Source organism: Bubalus bubalis, chromosome X, assembly GCF_019923935.1.
Source record: "Bubalus bubalis isolate 160015118507 breed Murrah chromosome X, NDDB_SH_1, whole genome shotgun sequence".
NCBI lineage: Eukaryota > Metazoa > Chordata > Mammalia > Artiodactyla > Bovidae > Bubalus > Bubalus bubalis.
This window is the reverse complement of record NC_059181.1, coordinates 78,828,337-78,847,142: the sequence shown is the minus strand read 5'-3', so window position 1 is coordinate 78,847,142 and position 18,806 is coordinate 78,828,337.

The window sequence follows — 18,806 nt, the reverse complement described above, 5'->3', positions numbered from 1 at the left end:
CTCCATCCCCTTACCATACCTCTGGGTCATCCCAGTGCACCAGCCCCGAGCACCCTGTATCATGCATCGAACCTGGACTGGTGATTCATTTCACATATGATATTACACATGTTTCAATGCCATTCTCCCAAATCATCCCACCCTCGCCCTCTCCCACAGAGTTCATAAGACTGTTCTATACATCTGTGTCTCTTTTGCTGCCTCGCATACAGGGTTATCGTTACCATCTTTCTAAATTCCATATATATGTGTTAGTATTGGTGTTTTTCTGGCTTACTTCTCTCTGTATAATAGGCTCCAGTTTCATCCATCTAATTATAACAGATTCAAATGTATTTTTTTTAATGGCTGAGTAATGCATTGTGTACATGGAGCACAGCTTTCTTATCCATTCGTCTGCTGATGGACATCTAGGTTGCTTCCATGTCCTGGCTATTATAAACAGTGCTTCGATGAACATTGGAGTACACATGTCTCTTTCAATTCTGATTTCCTCAGTGTGTATGCCCAGCAGTGGGATTTCTGGGTCGTATGGCAGTTCTATTTCCAGTTTTTTAAGGAATCTCCACATTGTTCTCCTAGTGGCTGTACTAGTTTGCATTCCCACCAACAGTGTAAGAGGGTTCCCTTTTCTCCACACTCTCTCCAGCTTTTACTTTTTGTAGACTTTTGGATAGCAGCTATTCTGACTGGTGTGAAATGGCACCTCATTGTGGTTTTTGATTTGCATTTCTCTGATAATGAGTGATGTTCAGCATCTTTTCATGTGTTTGTTAGCTACCTGTATGTCTTCTTTGGAGAAATGTCTGTTTAGTTCTTTGGCCCATTTTTTGATTGGGTCGTTTATTTTTCTGGAATTGATCTGTAGGAGTTGCTTGTATATTTTTGAGATTAATTCTTTGTCAGTTGCTTCATTTGCTATTATTTTCTCCCATTCTGAAGGCTGTTTTTTCACCTTGCTTTTAGTTTCCTTTGTTGTGCAGAAGCTTTTAATTTTAATTAGGTCCCATTTGTTTATTTTTGCTTTTATTTCCAATATTCTGGGAGGTGGGTCATAGAGGATCCTGCTGTGATTTATGTTGGAGAGTGTTTTGCCTATGTTCTCCTCTAGGAGTTTTATAGTTTCTGGTCTTACGTGTAGATCTTTAATCCATTTTGAGTTTATTTTTGTGTATGGTGTTAGAAAGTGTTCTAGTTTCATTCTTTTACAAGTGGTTGACCAGTTTTCCCAGCACCACTTGTTAAATAGATTGTCTTTTCTCCATTGTATATTCTTCCCCCCTTTGTCAAAGAAAAGTGTCCATAGGTGCACGGATTTATCTCTGGGCTTTCTATTTTGTTCCATTGATCTATGTTTCTGTTTTTGTGACAGTACCTTACTGTCTTGATGACTGTGGCTTTGTAGTAGAGCCTGAAGTCAGGCAGGAATCAAACTCCAGTTCCATTCTTCTTTCTTAAGATTGCTTTGGCTATTCGAGGTTTTTTGTATTTCCATACAAATTGTGAAATTATTTGTTCTAGCTCTGTGAAAAATATCATTGGTAGCTTGATATGGATTGCTTTGAATCTAGATTGCTTTGGGTAGTATACTCATGTTCACTATATTGATTCTTCCGATCCATGAGCATGATATATTTCTCCATCTATTAGTGTCCTCTTTGATTTCTTTCACCAGTGTTTTATAGTTTTTTTATATATAAGTCTTTTATTTCTTTAGGTAGATATATTCCTAAGTATTTTATTCTTTTTGTTGCAATGGTGAATGGAATTGTTCCCTTAATTTCTCTTTCTATTTTCTCATTATTAGTGTATAGGAATGCAAGGGATTTCTGTGTGTTGATTTTATATCCTGCAACGTTACTATAATCATTGATTAGCTCTAGTAATTTTCTGGTGGAGTCTTTAGGGTTTTCTATGTAGAGGATCATGTCATCTGCAAACAGTGAGAGTTTTACCTCTTCTTTCCCAATTTGGATTCCTTTTATTTCTTTTTCTGCTCTGATTGCTGTGGCCAAAACTTCCAAAACTATGTTGAATAGTAGTGGTGAGAGTGGGCACTCTTGTCTTGTTCCTGACTTTAGGGGAAATGCTTTCAATTTTCCCCCATTGAGGATAATGTTTGCTGTGGGTTTGTCATATATAGCTTTTATTATGTTGAGGTATGTTCCTTCTATGCCTGCTTTCTGGAGGGTTTTTATCATAAATGGATGTTGAATTTTGTCAAAGGCTTTCTCTGCATCTATTGAGATAATCATATGGATTTTATTTTTCAATTCGTTAATGTGGTGTATTACATTGATTGATTTGCAGATGTTGAAGAATCCTTGCATCCATGGGATAAAACCCACTTGGTCATGATGTATGACCTTTTTAATGTGTTGTTGGATTATGATTGCTAGAATTCTGTTAAGGATTTTTGCATCTATGTTCATCAGTGATATTGGCCTGTAGTTTTCTTTTTTGTGGCATGTTTGTCAGGTTTTGCTATTAGGGTAATGGTGGCCTCATACAATGAGTTTGGAAGTTTACCGTCCTCTGCAATTTTCTGGAAGAGTTTGAGTAGGATAGGTGTTAGCTCTTCTCTCAATTTTTGGTATAATTCAGCTGTGAAGCTGTCTGGACCTGGGCTTGTTTGCTGGAAGATTTTTGATTACAGTTTCAATTTCCGTGCTTGTGATGGGTCTGTTAAGATTTTCTATTTCTTCCTGGTCGAGTTTTGGAAAGTTGTACTTTTCTAAGAATTTGTCCATTTCTTCCAAGTTGTCCATTTTATTGGCATACAATTGCTGATAGTAGTCTCTTATGATCCTTTGTATTTCTGTGTTGTCTGTTGTGATCTCTCCGTTTTCATTTCTAATTTTATTGATTTGATTTTTTCTCCCTTTGTTTCTTGATGAGCCTGGCTAATGGTTTATCAATTTTATTTACCCTCTCAAAGAACCAGTGTTTGGCTTTGTTGATTTTTCCTATGGTCTCCTCTGTTTCTTTTGCATTTATTTCTGCCCTAATTTTTAAGATTTCTTTCCTTCTACTAACCCTGGAGTTCTCCATTTGAACTTGTACATTTTAAACACATTGACCTATTCTGGCGCATTTGCAGGCTGCCCTGCCACCCTCTTTGATCCAGCCAAATCCTACTGATGTTTTCTTAAGGCTTCTTCTCTTCCAAGCAGTCTTTGCTGACTCATTCCCATTCTCATTGATATTTCTTCCTTCCATCCTTTAAGATTTGTTGTCTGTTGAGGATTTGGAATGGGTTAATATGGCATTGAATGGCCTTTGATGAGAGGAACCAATAATGCTTAGATTACCAGGCAGTACGGAAATGTCAATGGCATTTCTGTAGGAGTGGTTTCAGGTCAAGGCAGAAGTCAGTCTGGAGAATATTTGGCAGCTCTGCACATGGAATAAGGTAGACTTCTAAGTACGAAAAAAAGTGCCCAGCTTCCTGATGCACCTAGTACCAGCACATGCTGCTCAGATTCCCACTTTCTTGGCCTGTAGTACAGATGCCCACCCAGCCTGTGTTCTGAAAATGGGTGATCCATCCTTCCACATGGCAATGGTTAATAATAATTAAAGGTATGCCTCCTAAGTAATGGAGATTTTACCATGTCCATTACATTCAACATTAAAAAACAAACAAACAAACAAACAAAACATCTGTGGCCAGTTTAAAAATGTGAAAAAAAATCAAGAAATCTTGTTGTTATTCAATTTCTCAGTTCTGTCCGACTCTTTGCAACCCCATGGATTGCAGCACACCAGGCTTCTCTGTCCTTCACCAACTCCTGGAGTTTGTTCAAACTCATGTCCATTGAATTAGTGATGCCATCCAACCATCTCATCCTCTGTTGTCACCTTCTCCTCCCGCCTTCAATCTTTCCCAGCATCAGGGTCTTTTCTAATGAGTCAGCTCTTCATTATCAGGTAGTCAAAGTACTGAAGCTTTAGCTTCAGCATCAGTCCTTCCAATGAATATTCAGGACTGATTTCCTTTAGGATGGATCTTTAGGATTTCCTTTAGGTTGGATTTCCTTGCAGTCCAAGGGATGCTCAAGAGTCTTCTCCAACACCATGGTTCAGAAGCATCAGTTCTTTGGTGCTCGGATTTCTTTATGGTCCAAGCTCACATCCATACATGACTACTGGAAAAACCATAGCTTTGACTAGACAGACCTTTGTTGGCAAAGTAGTGTCTGTGCTTTTTAAAATGCTGTCTAGGTTGCTCATAGCTTTTCTTCCAAGGAGCAAGCGTCTTTTAATTTCATGGCTGCAGTCACCATCTGCAGCCTAAGAAAATAAAATCTGTCACTGTTTCCCTTGTTTCCCCATCTATTTGCTATGAAATGATGGGATTGGATGCCATGATCTTCGTTTTTTGAATGTTGACTTTTAAGCCAGCATTTTCACTCTTCTCTTTCAGCTTCATCAAGAGCCTCTTTATTTCTTCTTCACTTTCTGCCATAAGGGTGGTGTCATCTCCAAGAAAGTTACTAAATTATTAACTGCCATGCTGCTGCTGCTGTTAAGTCACTTCAGTTGTGTCCGACTCTGTGCGACCCCATAGACAGCAGCCCACCAGGCTCCACCTTCCTGGGATTCTCCAGGCAAGAACACTAGAGTGGGTTGCCATTTCCTTCTCCAATGCGTAAAAGTGAAGTCACTCAGTCATGTCCGACTAGTAGTGACCCCATGGACTGCAGCCTACCAAGCTCCTCTGTCCATGAGATTTTCTAGACAAGAGTACTGGAGTGGCTTGCCATTGCCTTCTCAGATTAACTGCCATAGTAATGAAGAAATTTTATTTTAGTAATGTAGCTGATTCTCTATAACACTTGCCACCAGATGCCCTCTTTTTTGAAACTGGTTCTTGTTTGAGTTAAAAAGACATGAGCAATTTCAAGCCTACCTTTTCATCTTCAAACAGAAAAGAAGCTGAACAGGGCATGGGAGGAACAACAGGAATTGATGTGACTCCTATTGATATCTTATCAAATATGTATGTATAAGTGTTTATTCTTTTCTACTGGCTTTTGATGCTAATAACCTTTACTTTTGAGGTTGCTTGGAATAAAGCTTATTTTTCTATGAAAAAATAAAATAATTCCCAAAAAGGGAGGGAGCCAAAAGGCCATTTTACTTCTCTTTCTATCCGAAAACCCATTCCAAATCTTAACAGTCCAACTGAAAAAAGGTCAAAGATGCTAATGAAACAATAGTATTAAAATGCATATTCATAAGCTCCAAAGCCTAGATGGGTATGTGTATGTGGTGTGTCTGGGGTGAGGTTGGTGTACAATTCCTAGATGAGAATGCCTTGTGATTCTTCTTACCTAGTAATATGCAACTGAACAGAGCACAATAAGAGTGACAGATGGGCTATGCTTGCTCAAAGCAGCTCCTATGTTCTTTTTTTTTTTAAGTTTTTTTTTTCTTTTATATTGGAGTATAGTAGATTAACAATGTGATAGTTTCAGGTATGCAGCAGAGTGATTTAGTTGTACATATTCATTTATCTTTTCTTTTTCAAATTCTTGTCCCATTTAGGTTATTACAGAGTACTGAGCAGAGTTCCCTGTGCTATACAGTAGGTCCTTATCTATTTATTCGCTGTGCTGGGTCTTTATTGCACTGTGTGGGCTTCTCTAGTTGTGGCATGAAGGCTTAGATGCCCTGTAGCATGGGGGATCTTAGTTCCCTGACCAGGGATTGAACCTGTGTCCCCTGACTTGGAAGGTGGGTTCTTTACTATTGGATCATCCTGGGAGTCCCTATCTATTTTAAATATAGCAGTGTGTACACATCCATCCCAAGCTCCCAATCTATCCCTTCCCCACCCCCCTATGCTCTTATGGTTGGGAAAGAGCCCACTTCACACCAGTTGCTCTATTCACCATCAGAGAAAGAAACCCCTGGAGGCAAACATTATCTGGGGGCCATTTGATTAAATTCAATGTAATAATTCAAAATAACTATATTCAGTCAGAGGCTTAGGATGGTCTCTAGTTATTTTGTAAATGTTTATTATGAATCTCCAGAAAGACTAGACACTCACTGAGAGGTCAATATCCATGCTGCTTCTATTTCCTAAAGGTCTTCAACTGAGACACATAGTAAGCACTCAGTCAATTGTTTGTATGATTATATGTAAAAACAAATCCTTATTTTTGAAACTCAATATAACCTGATTTTACAGATATGAGGATAATGGCATAATATTACATTCAAAGAAGGTAGAAAAGAGTTAAGAACTGGTAAAAGAATTTAAACCATCAAAAGAAGCTCCACTGGATGGAAAAAGCATAGCCTCAAACCTTCTAATTACAGGCTAGGCTCTGTGAGTTAATGACATTTCTTTATAAGACATGCGATTTTTTTTTTTTTTTTTTTTTCCTGTCTGGAAGCAACACACATTCAGGAATTGAGACGAACATTAATAGAACAAAAGCTGTAGCTCAGCTGTTTGGAGGAAATCAATGCAAACAACTCATAATTTGCTGGGTGATACATCATGAAACATTAAACTAAGTGGCAGCACCTGGCTTCAGAAGCATGCTCTCTAGGACAGCCACCAATCTATTCATGCCGAAAAGGACAGTCTCCCCCTCCCCACCCCTTTCATGTAAAGCTTATAAAGCAAAGTGATGATGATAGCAAAGGGCTCTTACAAAAGAGCTTCCAAACAGACAGTTATATCTTTGTCAGGTTATTTTATGCAAGAAATGTCATTAATTCATTTTCTCAAAGAGTGAACAATGAACTATACTAAGGAGATGCTTTGGGACCAGAATTTGTGAGGTTCAGTATGGAAAGGAGGCATGCAGCATGGTAAGATATACATAGAATAGAGGTCTGGTTCCCAACCTGGGGAGGTTCCGGTGAACATGCTTTCATTAGTAACTGGGATTAGAGAAAGGAAGCACAAGCCTCTCTGTACCTTCAAGATAGCAGGTAGAGAAATGGGAACTGGTTCATTATGATTGGCTACTTGCTGTCCTAGAAAAGTCAATTAAAGTGGAGTTAATAGAAGGGAAAAGGGGGAGAAGGCTGACCTTGGGTTGACTGAAGATGATGGTCAGTAGGAGTACCCTGTTAGTGCTGATGCAAGGTGCTGAGTGTCATGGAGAAACATTGGGGAGTAGTCACCACATCTTTGGCCATAAGTTCATATTGAATGAAGACATACTATATGGCTAGTTTGAGCTAGTTGAGATGGGGGATATAGAAGAAATGTAGCCACTTCCCTCAAAAAGTATATCATCTAATGGAGAGAAGAAAAAGTGACCATTGGCTGTTACTATGTGTCAAATAGTGCTTTTCCTGTTATCTTACAATGTAATCCCCACAACATCCCACTGAAGTGAGCACTCCATTGTACAAATGAGAAGATGGAGGTTAAAAAAAGTGGCACACATTGAATGCAAATGAATGCAAAATCATTCATCCAGTAAGTGGCAGAGCCAAGATGTGGCCTGTGCTCATCCTCTAGAGTCTACACATTTAATCACTAAAATAGAAAAGTGAAAGTGAAGTAGTTCAGTCTGTCTGACTCTTTGCGACCCCATGGACTGTAGCCTACCAGGCTCCTCCATCCATGGGATTTTCCAGGCAAGAATACTGGAGTGGGTTGCCATTTCCTTCTCCAGGAGATCTTCCTAACCCAGGGATTGAACCTGGATCTCCTTCATTGTAGGCAGACACTTTACCGTCTGAGCCACCAGGGAAGATAGAGAGATAACCACTTAAGTAGAGCCAACTGTAAAACCACAGAGTTGTGAGGAAAATAAATGAGTGAACATATGACACACTGCTATATTTAAAATGGAGAACCAACAAGGAGGGAACTCTGCTCAATACTCCGTAATAATATATATAGGAAAAGAATCTGAAAAATAATAGATATGTGTATATGTATAACTGAATCACTTTGCTGTACATATGAAAGTAACGCAACATTGTTAATCAACTATACTCCAATAAAAAAAATTTTTTTTAAAGAAAAGAATCTGAAAAAAAAAAGAATGGATATATGTACATGTACAACTGAAACCCTTTGCTGTACACCTGCAACTATCACAACATTGTTAATCAACTATAGTCCAATATGAAATAAAAAGTTTTTAAAAATGAGTTAACCTATGAAAACAAAGAGTGCCTGACATGGAACCAATGTTCAAAAATGGTCAGTTATATATATATATATATATATACTTCAGTTATCATCATCTTTACTGTCAGCAGTGTTTTCCTATCTCTTAATGCAGGAATCCTTTATACAACATCCTTGACATAGATCCTGGCTCTTCATTGATTATACATCTCCCCAGGGGCAGGAAGCTCAGTACTTGAGCAAGCTGCTTCATTGTGCAACAGCTCTTTTTGTTTACAAAGATTTCCTTTGATCAGCTGAAATAAACCTTCCTATAACTTTTGCCCACTGGTCTTACTTCTGCTATTGATACTAATACAGAATAAATTGGCACCCTCTTCCACTTGACATGACAAACTAAATGTGACAATAAATAGAAAATCACTTAAGATTTTTGAGCTGGAGTAAAACATAAAGAAAGGCAAGTTTAAGGAAGATGTGTTTGATGAGAATAAGTTGAGGTGAATTGAAAAGCAGTGAAAATGGAGGGTTGGGAGGCCAGGGAGAAGGATGTGGTGGTGATCTGTGTTGTATGGACCAACACAAGAGCAATGACAGTGAGGATGGAGAAGCTGCACAGATAAAGGAAATCTTTCATGGGGAAATCAGATAGGGCTTGGGGAAAGATCAGATATGGGGAGGAGGGTAAATAAATCTCATTGATGACCCTGTTCAGAGGAGCTAAGTTTTTGTTTGTTTGGGGATGGGATGCATTTGGAGGGTGGGAAATTGGTGAATTTGACTTGTTGTTATTGTTGCTCAGTTGCCAAGTCATGTCCAACTCTTCACGACCCCATGGACTTCAGCACACCAGGAATTTGGCTTAGAGTTGACAATTGAATAAGCCCCCCCAAAGAGATAGTTGATTGATAAGAGATACCTGGGTAAGAGATACTAATCTTAACATCATCAGTCAGAAGGGTCAAATAGGTTAAACAAACTGTTGATTCAGGGCTTCAGATGGGAAGGTGAGAACCTGAACATGGTCCAGTAGGTAGGTATGGTCCTGAGTGAAACTCAGAAGGACCTGGAATTCTGAAGCCTCTAACTGCCCTTCCTCTCTGCTGTCCCTTTCTCTTCTTTTGATGGTGCCTCGTCCCTAACACTTAGGTCTCCCATACCCTTATCTCCCTCCATTTGCCCTCCTATTAATATTGTGATGAAGGTAAAACTAACTTTAGTGAGTCAAGGTGGTGGTCATGTGGCAAGAACATAAACTTGGAGTCAAGAAACCTGGGTTCATCTCAGCTCTCCCACTCCTCCTTCTGAATCTCAGGAGGGCACTAAAGGCCCCTACAGCTAAAAAAATCAACATGGGTCCAACCTGTCTTTTCTGAACACAGCCCTATTTCATTGGCTCAGTGCCATGAACCTGTTTCCAGATTCTCCATTCACCCTAAGGTGCAAAGACACCCCAGCTTAGTGTGTCCTGCTAAAGTGAGAGGAGTAGATACTGTGTTTAACGGATAATCCGGAAAAAATAGTCTTTGGTCTTAGAATGCAGTCTGATAGAGATATGCAAATACATGCTTACTAATACAGGGAGCTGGTGATGGACAGGGAAGCCTGGCATGCTACAGTCCATGGTGTTGCAAAGAGTTGGACATGACTGAGAGACTGAACTGAACTGAATACAGGTGACCCTTGAACAATGCTGGTAGGGGCCTGACCCTCCAATGAGTGGGAAAATCTACATATAGTTTATAGTCACACAGTATCTGTGGTTCCTCCATAAGTGACATTTCACATCCACTGAACTGTGGTATTTACTATTGAAAAAAATCTGCATATAAGTAGACTCTCACAGTTCAAACCCATGTGGTTCAATGGTCAACTGTAGAAGGACTCTTTCACTCTCTCCTGAACTCAGCTTTGATGGTTCATTGGTGGAAAACTGGCAAAGATATGTTGGGGGAAGACTGCAGTTTCAGTGAATAGATATCTCATACCAAAACCCTAGACTTAACTGTTTGTTGTATAGTTTGTGTGGATATGTAGATAAGTATACAAAATCTGGAGAGTTATACACAGAACAGTTAATAGCAGTTCAATCTAGGGTAGAGAATAAGATCAGGATGAAGGGACTCACATTGTATTCTAGATTGCTCAGTGTGTGAATTTTTACAATGAGAATGTTGTTGTTTATTTGCTAAGTTGTGTCTGACTTTTTTTGATCCCATGGACTGTATGTAGCCCACCAGGCTTCTCTGTTCATGGGATTTCCCAGGCAAGAATACTTGAGTGAGTTGCCATTTCCTTCTCAAATGAGAATATAGTCCTGCGTTAACTTGTTTAATGTAAAAAACAATAAAAATGTCTTTCATTTTTATAAAAAAGATAGAATACTGGAGATGGTAGCCTATTCCTTCTCCAGTGGATTTTCCCGGCCCAGAGGGAAATCCTGGGTCTTGCAGGCGGATTCTTTACCAACTGAGCTATCAGGGAAATCCTTAAAAAAATACAATAGTTTATTAAATCCAAGAAACTTCCTCCTCTCTTGTCCAAATATCACCAGTCTCTCTAGGCTTGCAGCCACCTAAGAAACAAAATGAAGAAAAACGTGTTGCCAGTCCAGGTTCGATGCATGATACTGGATGATTGGGGCTGGTGCACTGGGACGACCCAGAGGGATGGAATGGGGTGGGAGGAGGGAGGAGGGTCCAGGATGGGGAACACATGTATACCTGTGGCAGATTCATTTTGATATTTGGCAAAACTAATACAATTATGTAAAGTTTAACAATAAAATAAAATTTAAAAAAATAAATTTCATTAAAAAAATAAAAGAAAAATGATGTTTACATTGCTGTATTTAAAATAGATAACCAGAGGTAAGAATATGCAATGGATTAAAGAGAATCTCTTTAACAAGTGGTGCTGGGAAAACTGGTCAACTACTTGCAAAAGAATGAAACTAGAACACTTTCTAACACCATACACAAAAATAAACTCAAAATGGATTAAAGATCTACACGTAAGACCAGAAACTATAAAACTCCTAGAGGAGAACATAGGCAAAACACTCTCTGACATACATCACAGCAGGATCCTCTATGACTCACCTCCCAGAATATTGGAAATAAAAGCAAAAATAAACAAATGGGACCTAATTAAACTTAAAAGCTTCTGCACAACAAGGGAAACTATAAGCAAGGTGAAAAGACAGCCTTCGGAATGGGAGAAAATAATAGTAAATGAAGCAACTGACAAACAACTAATCTCAAAAATATACAAGCAACTCCTACAGCTCAATTCCAGAAAAATAAATGACCCAATCAAAAATGGGCCAAAGAACTAAATAGACATTTCTCCACAGAAGACATACAGATGGCTAACAAACACATGAAAAGATGCTCAACATCACTCATTATCAGAGAAATGCAAATCAAAACCACTATGAGGTACCATTTCACACCAGTCAGAATGGCTGCGATCCAAAAGTCTACAAGCAATAAATGGTGGAGAGGGTGTGGAGAAAAGGGAACCCTCTTACACTGTTGGTGGGAATGCAAACTAGTACAGCCACTATGGAGAACAGTATGGAGATTCCTTAAAAAACTGGAAATAGAACTGCTTTATGACCCAGCATCCCACTGCTGGGCATACACACTGAGGAAACCAGAAGGGAAAGAGACACGTGTACCCCAATGTTCATCGCAGCACTGTTTAAAATAGCCAGGACATGGAAGCAACCTAGATGTCCATCAGCAGATGAATGGATAAGCAAGCTGTGGTACATATACACAATGGAGTATTATTCAGCCATTAAAAAGAATACATTTGAATCAGTTCTAATGAGGTGGATGAAACTGGAGCCTATTATACAGAGTGAAATAAGCCAGAAAGAAAAACACCAATACAGTATACTAACACATTTATATGGAATTTAGAAAGATGGTAACAATAACCCTGTATACAAGACAGCAAAAGAGACACAGATGTATAGAACAGTCTTTTGGACTCTGTGGGAGAGGGAGAGGGTGGGATGATTTGGGAGAATGGCATTGAAACATGTATAATATCATGTATGAAACGAGTCGCCAGTCCAGGTTCGATGCATGATACTGGATGCTTGGGGCTGGTGCACTGGGACGACCCAGAGGGATGGTATGGGGAGGGAGGATGGAGGAGGGTTCAGGATGGGAAACACGTGTATACCTGTGGCGGATTCATGTTGATATATGGCAAAACCAATACAATATTGTAAAGTTAAAAAATAAAATTAAAAAAAAATAAAAAAAATAGATAACCAACAAGATCCTACTGTATAGCACAGGGAACTCTGCTCAATATTATGTGGCAGCCTGGAGTGGAGAGAAGTTTGGGGGAGAATGGATTCATGTATATGTACGGCTGAGTTCCTTCACTGTCCACCTGAAACTATTACTACATTTTTAATTAGCTACACTCCAATATAAAATAAAAAGTTTTAAAAAGAAAGTAAAAAAGATATTTAAAAATAATATAAAGAAGAAATGGAGTGTTTCAGATGGCCTCAGGAAGTCTGACTGGTGGGCTACCATCCCTGAAGGTTAATCAGGCTGTGTGTCAGGCAGTAAATGTGAGGGGCCTCTTTAACCTCCTCCTACCATTTGACAAGCAAACAAGAGAAACTGTGGCTGGTGTAAGTTCACTGCAGAGGTGGGGAGTTCTTCAGAGCAGTAATGACAATATCCTGCCTCCCTAGATCTGGTACATTTCAGAAGCTGCTGACGTGTTGATGCCTGCTAAAACATGATGTGGGAAGAAGAATGAATGTGGGCAAGCTTGGCTAGCCACTCAGAGAGAAATGATCTCATTTCTCCTGCTGGGCAACCCCCAGTTGATGGTAAATGGAATGAGACAGGGTAGCATTTAAATGCCATCATTATGGCTTTTTTTCTTCAAAGCCACAAGTTTACAGATGATGGCTTCTATTGTCTCTTGAACTCTTTATTGTAGCTGTAGCCAGAAAAGGAGAAAGATTCAGAAACACTGTCTTGGCCACAATTTCATTCTCCTGCTTCTCTTTGGGGATAATCCCATTATTATTATTTGAATGTACTGGGGTGGCCTTTGGCACTTGCTATGGTCTTATGTGCTGGCTGGCTGGTTGGAAGTCATGAATATTGGAGTCTTTAATCCATAATCTCTCCCAGTGCAATTTGTCTATGAGATTCCTTTCCTGTCCTGCCAGAGGGTAGTAGAGTTATAATTCATGATCCTGTGATCTTCAACATGGCTTCTGGCATAATGAGTAAGTTCTTTGTTCTTTTAGGACAGAACTGTCACTCATCGATAAATAGCCCTTCATTTTTCTCCTGAACACTGACTCTTAGAATCACAGATTTTCAGGGATGGAAGGAAGCTGAGAGGTCATCTAATCCAACCCCTTACTAGTTGACTCCAGACAGTGCCTAAGCATGGCAAATAACTTCACATTGATGAAATGAAAAGGGTTATTTGTGAAGGTCAGAGAGGGAACACCTCCATAAGGACTCCAAAAGAGATGTGTGTGCTAAAAGGTATGATATAGGGGAAAGGCATATTTAAAAACATCTTTGTTTCTGTGCAATGAACCAGGTATGAACCTTAATTCAAAACCGAGAACCTCCTAATAATGTAGTAATAGTGAAAATAATAATGATGATAATTAAAAGTAAGAACAGTTAAAATCAGTTAAGATTTTTCTGAACCAAGGTGTGGACCTAAGTTATTCATATAAATTATATAATCATCAAATCACTCTTTTGAGTCTCATGCATGCAGTCATGCCTGCATTGCTTCAGTCATGTCTGACTCTTGCGACCCCATGGACTGTAGCCCACCAGACTCCTGTGTCCATGGGATTCTCCAGGCAAAAATATTGAAGTGGGTTGCCATACCCTCCTCCAGGGGATCTTCCCAATCCAGGGACTCAACCCAAGTCTCTTATGTCTCCTGCACTGGCAGGCGTGTTCTTTACCACTAATGCCAACTGGGAAGCCTTTTGAGTATCATCAGTTCAGTTCAGTTCAGTCGCTCAGTTGTGTCCCACTCTTTGCGACCCCATGAATCGCAGCACGCCAGGCCTCCCTGACAATCACTAACACCCAGAGTTCACTGAGACTCACGTCCATTGAGTCAGTGATGCCATCCAGCCATCTCATCCTCTGTCGTCCCCTTCTTCTCCTGCCCCCAATCCCTCCCAGCATCAGAGTCTTTTCCAATGAGTCAACAATTCACATGAGGTGGCCAAAGTACTGGAGTTTCAGCTTTAGCATCATTCCTTCCAAAGAAATCCCAGGGCTGATCTCCTTCAGAATGGACAGGTTGGACCTCCTTGCAGTCCAAGGGACTCTCAAGAGTCTTCTTCAACACCACAGTTCAAAAGCATCAATTCTTTGGTGCTGAGCTTTCTTCACAGTCCAACTCTAACATCCATACATGACCACTGGAAAAAACCATAGCCTTGACTAGAAGGACTTTTGTTGGCAAAGTAATGTCTCTGCTTTTCAATACGCTCTCTAGGTTGGTCATAACTTTTCTTCCAAGGAGTAAGTGTCTTTTAATTTCATGGCTGCAGTCACCATCTGCAGTGATTTTGGAGCCCCCAAAAATAAAGTCTGACATTGTTTCCATTGTTTCCCCATCTATTTCTCATGAAGTGATGGGACCAGATGCCATGATCTTTGTTTTCTGAATGTTGAGCTTTAAGCCAACTTTTTCACTTTCCTCTTTCACCTTCATTAAGAAACTTTTTAGTTTCTCTTCACTTTCTGCCATAAGGGTGGTGTCATCTGCGTATCTGAGGTTATTGATGTTTCTCCCGGAAATCTTGATTCCAGCTTGTGCTTCTTCCAGCCCAGCATTTCTCATGATGTACTCTGCATATAAGTTAAATAAGCAGGGTGACAATGTATAGCCTTGACATACTCCTTTTCCTATTTGGAATCAGTCCGTTGTTCCATGTCCAGTTCTAACTGCTGCTTCCTGACCTGCATACAAATTTCTCAAGAGGCAGGTCCGGTGGTCTTGTATTCACATCTCTTTCAGAATTTTCCACAGTTTATTGTGATCCACACAAAGGCTTCGGCATAGTCACTAAAGCAGAAATAGATGTTTTTCTGCAACTCTCTTGCTTTTTCGATGATCCAGTGAATGTTGGCAATTTGATCTCTGGTTCCTCTGCCTTTTCTAAAACCAGCTTGAACATCTGGAAGTTCATGGTTCACATATTACTGAAGCCTGGCTTGGAGAATTTTGAGCATTACTTTACTAGCGTGTGAGAAGGGTGCAATTGTGCAGTAGTTTGAGCATTCTTTGGCATTGCCTTGCTTTGGGATTGGAGAAGGCAATGGCATCCCAATCCAGTACTTTTGCCTGGAAAATCCCATGGATGGGGGAGCCTGGTAGCCTGCAGTCCATGGGGTCACTAAGAGTCAGACACGACTGAGCAGCTTCACTTTCACTTTCGCTTTCTTTGGGATTGGAATGAAAACTGACCTTTTGCATTCCTGTGGCCAATGCTGAGTTTTCCATATTTGCTGGCATATTGAGTGCAGCACTTTCACAGCATCATCTTTCAGGATTTGAAATAGCTCAACTGGAATTCCATCACCTCCACTAGCTTTGTTCGTAGTGATACTTTCTAAAGCCCACTTGACTTCACATTCCAGGATGTCTGGCTCTAGGTGAGTGATCACACCATCGTGATTATCTGGGTCATGAAGATCTTTTTTGTGCAGTTCTATGTATTCTTGCCACCTCTTCTTAATATCTTCTGCTTCTGTTACGTCCATACCATTTCTGTCCTTTATCAAGCCCATCTTTGCATGAAATTTTCCCTTGGTATCTCTAATTTTCTTGAAGAGATCTCTAGTCTTTCTGATTCTGTTGTTTTCCTCTATTTCTTTGCATTGATCGCTGAGGAAGGCTTTCTTATCTCTTCTTGTTATTCTTTGGAACTCTGCATCCAGATGCTTATATCTTTCCTTTTCTCCTTTGCTTTTCACTTCTCTTCTTTTCACAGTTATTTGTAAGGCCTCCCCAGACAGACATTTTGCTTTTTTGCATTTCTTTTCCATGGGGATGGTTTTGATCCCTGTCTTCTGTACAATGTCACAAACCTCAGTCCATAGTTCATCAGGCACTCTATCTATCAGATCTAGTCCCTTAAATCTATTTCTCACTTCCACTATATAATCATAATGGATTTGATTTAGGTCATACCTGAATGGTCTAGTGGTTTTCCTTACTTTCTTCAATTTAAGTCTGAATTTGGCAATAAGAAGTTCATGGTCTGAGCCACAGTCAGCTCCTGGTCTTGTTTTTGTTGACTGTATAGAGGTTCTCCATCTTTGGCTGCAAAGAATATAATCAATCTGATTTCGGTGTTGACCATCTGGTGATGTCCATGTGTAGAGTCTTCTCTTGTGTGTTGGAAGAGGGTGTTTGCTATGACCAGTGCATTTTCTTGGCAAAACTCTATTAGTCTTTGCCCTGCTTCATTCCGTATTCCAAGGCCAAATTTGCCTGTTGCTCCAGGTGTTTTTTGACTTCCTACTTTTGCATTCCAGTCCTCTATAATGAAAAGGACATCTTTTTTGGGTGTTAGTTCTAAAAGGTCTTGTAGGCCTTCATAAATCTGTTCAACTTCAGCTTTTTCAGTGTTACTGGTTGGGGCATAGACTTGAGTATCATACTATCCTCTATTTTACAGACAAGGAAACTAGGGCTTAAGGAAGGTCAGTGTGGTTTGCCCAAGGTTTTATGCCTATCAAGTGGCAGAACTAATACTGGAACCTGGGAATTAGTCTTTACTACTGGGCCATCCTACCCTATTATTGTTAAAAGATAGTTACTATGGAAAATAGTCATCTCCCAGATTTGTCCCCAGCTGCCTGGCTACAGAGGGGATTTGTTTCATCATCTTTTCTCTAGGCCCCCTGAGATCCTTCTCAGTTTATAAACCTACATTTGAGCTAAAGCAGACATATTCCTTGCTTCTCTCCCTTCACACAGAGGATGTTTTGGTTTCAGCCAAAAGCAGGATAAATGTTTCCCTGACTTTCGGTTATCCTACTGGTGCATTTGGAGCAGGTGATGTGATTAGAGGAAAGATAATAGCCTATGGTCCTGGACAGCTGGTCTGAGAGGAATTAAAACCCTATTCTGGAAGGGTTGGATGGGGTGGGAAGTGGGATGGAGGTTAAATAGGGAGGGGACATAGATATACCTATGGCTGATTCATGTCGATGTTTGGCAGCAACCAATGCAATACTGTAAACTAATTATCCTCCAATTAAAAATAAATAAATTTAATTGTATAAATAAAAAAAAAAAAACCCTGATTCTGATCCAAAGAATAAAGATCTTTCATACAAGCTTTCTGCCTGGCTCGTCAAACATCCACAATTCTATCAAATAGAATGAACTTTTGTGTTAAAATATCTCAAGGATATATTTTTCTACTAAAGTGCATATTTCTTTGAATGCTAAAATTTTAAAATCTTGGATGCTGTGTGAGTAAAGAGCAAAGAGCATAAGGATACCACAGAAAGAAATAACCAGAATCATATGTAAAAGGGGCCCACTCTTTTGTTTCCCATTCATACTTTACCAAATGCTCTCCCACGTTGTTGCTTCACAACATCCCTATGAAGTAGGCAAGACATATTTTATTTTCCTAACTTGGGGAGAAAGAAAACTGAGACACAGAGTTTAAGAGGATCATTCAAACTTATGTGGTAAAATTATGAAAAAAGACAGGATTAAAATCCAGCAATCTTTTTATATAGTTCTATCCACATCAAATAGTTTTATAATGATGGATATCATGTTTACAATTTTTTAGTATTATGAAATATTCATAGAAATTTTATCATCTTCCTTTTGCCTTAAAGATTTTAGTGTTAATAATGTCCTTATCAGAGAAGAAGAAAAAAATAAAAGGAATACAGATTGGAAAAGAAGAAGTAAAACTTTCACTGTTTGAAGATGACATGATCCTCTACATAGAAAACCCTAAAGACACCACCAGAAAATTACTAGAGCTAACCAATGAATATAGTAAATTTGCAGGATATAAAATTAACACACAGAAATGAGAAAACAGAAAGAGAAATTAAGGAAAAATAAGTGTACATATGTACACTATATCATTTAATCCATACCACACAAGACTATAAGTACTTGAACAAATCATATGGCTATTAGTAAAGTGCTTCCCTGGTAGCTTAGATAGTAAAGAATTCACCTGCAATATGAGAGACCTGGGTCCAGGTTGATGTATGGAATAGATATCCTATACAACAACAATGAGAAAAGGGAAAGACAAATTAAGGAAACAATTCCATTCACTATTGCAACAAAAAAGAATAAAATACTTAGGAATAAATCTACCTAGATAAACAAAAGACCTATATATAGAAAAATATAAAACACTGATGAAAGAAATCAAAGATGACACAGATAGATGGAGAAATACACCATGTTCATGGATCGGAAGAATCAATATAGTGAAAACGAATATACTACCCAAAGCAATCTATAGATTCAAGCTACTAACAGTATTTTTCATAGAACTAGAACAAATAATTTCACAATTTGTATGGAAATACAAAAAACCTCGAATAGCCAGAGCAATCCTGAGGAAGAAGAATGGAACTGGAGGAATCAACCTACCTGACTTCAG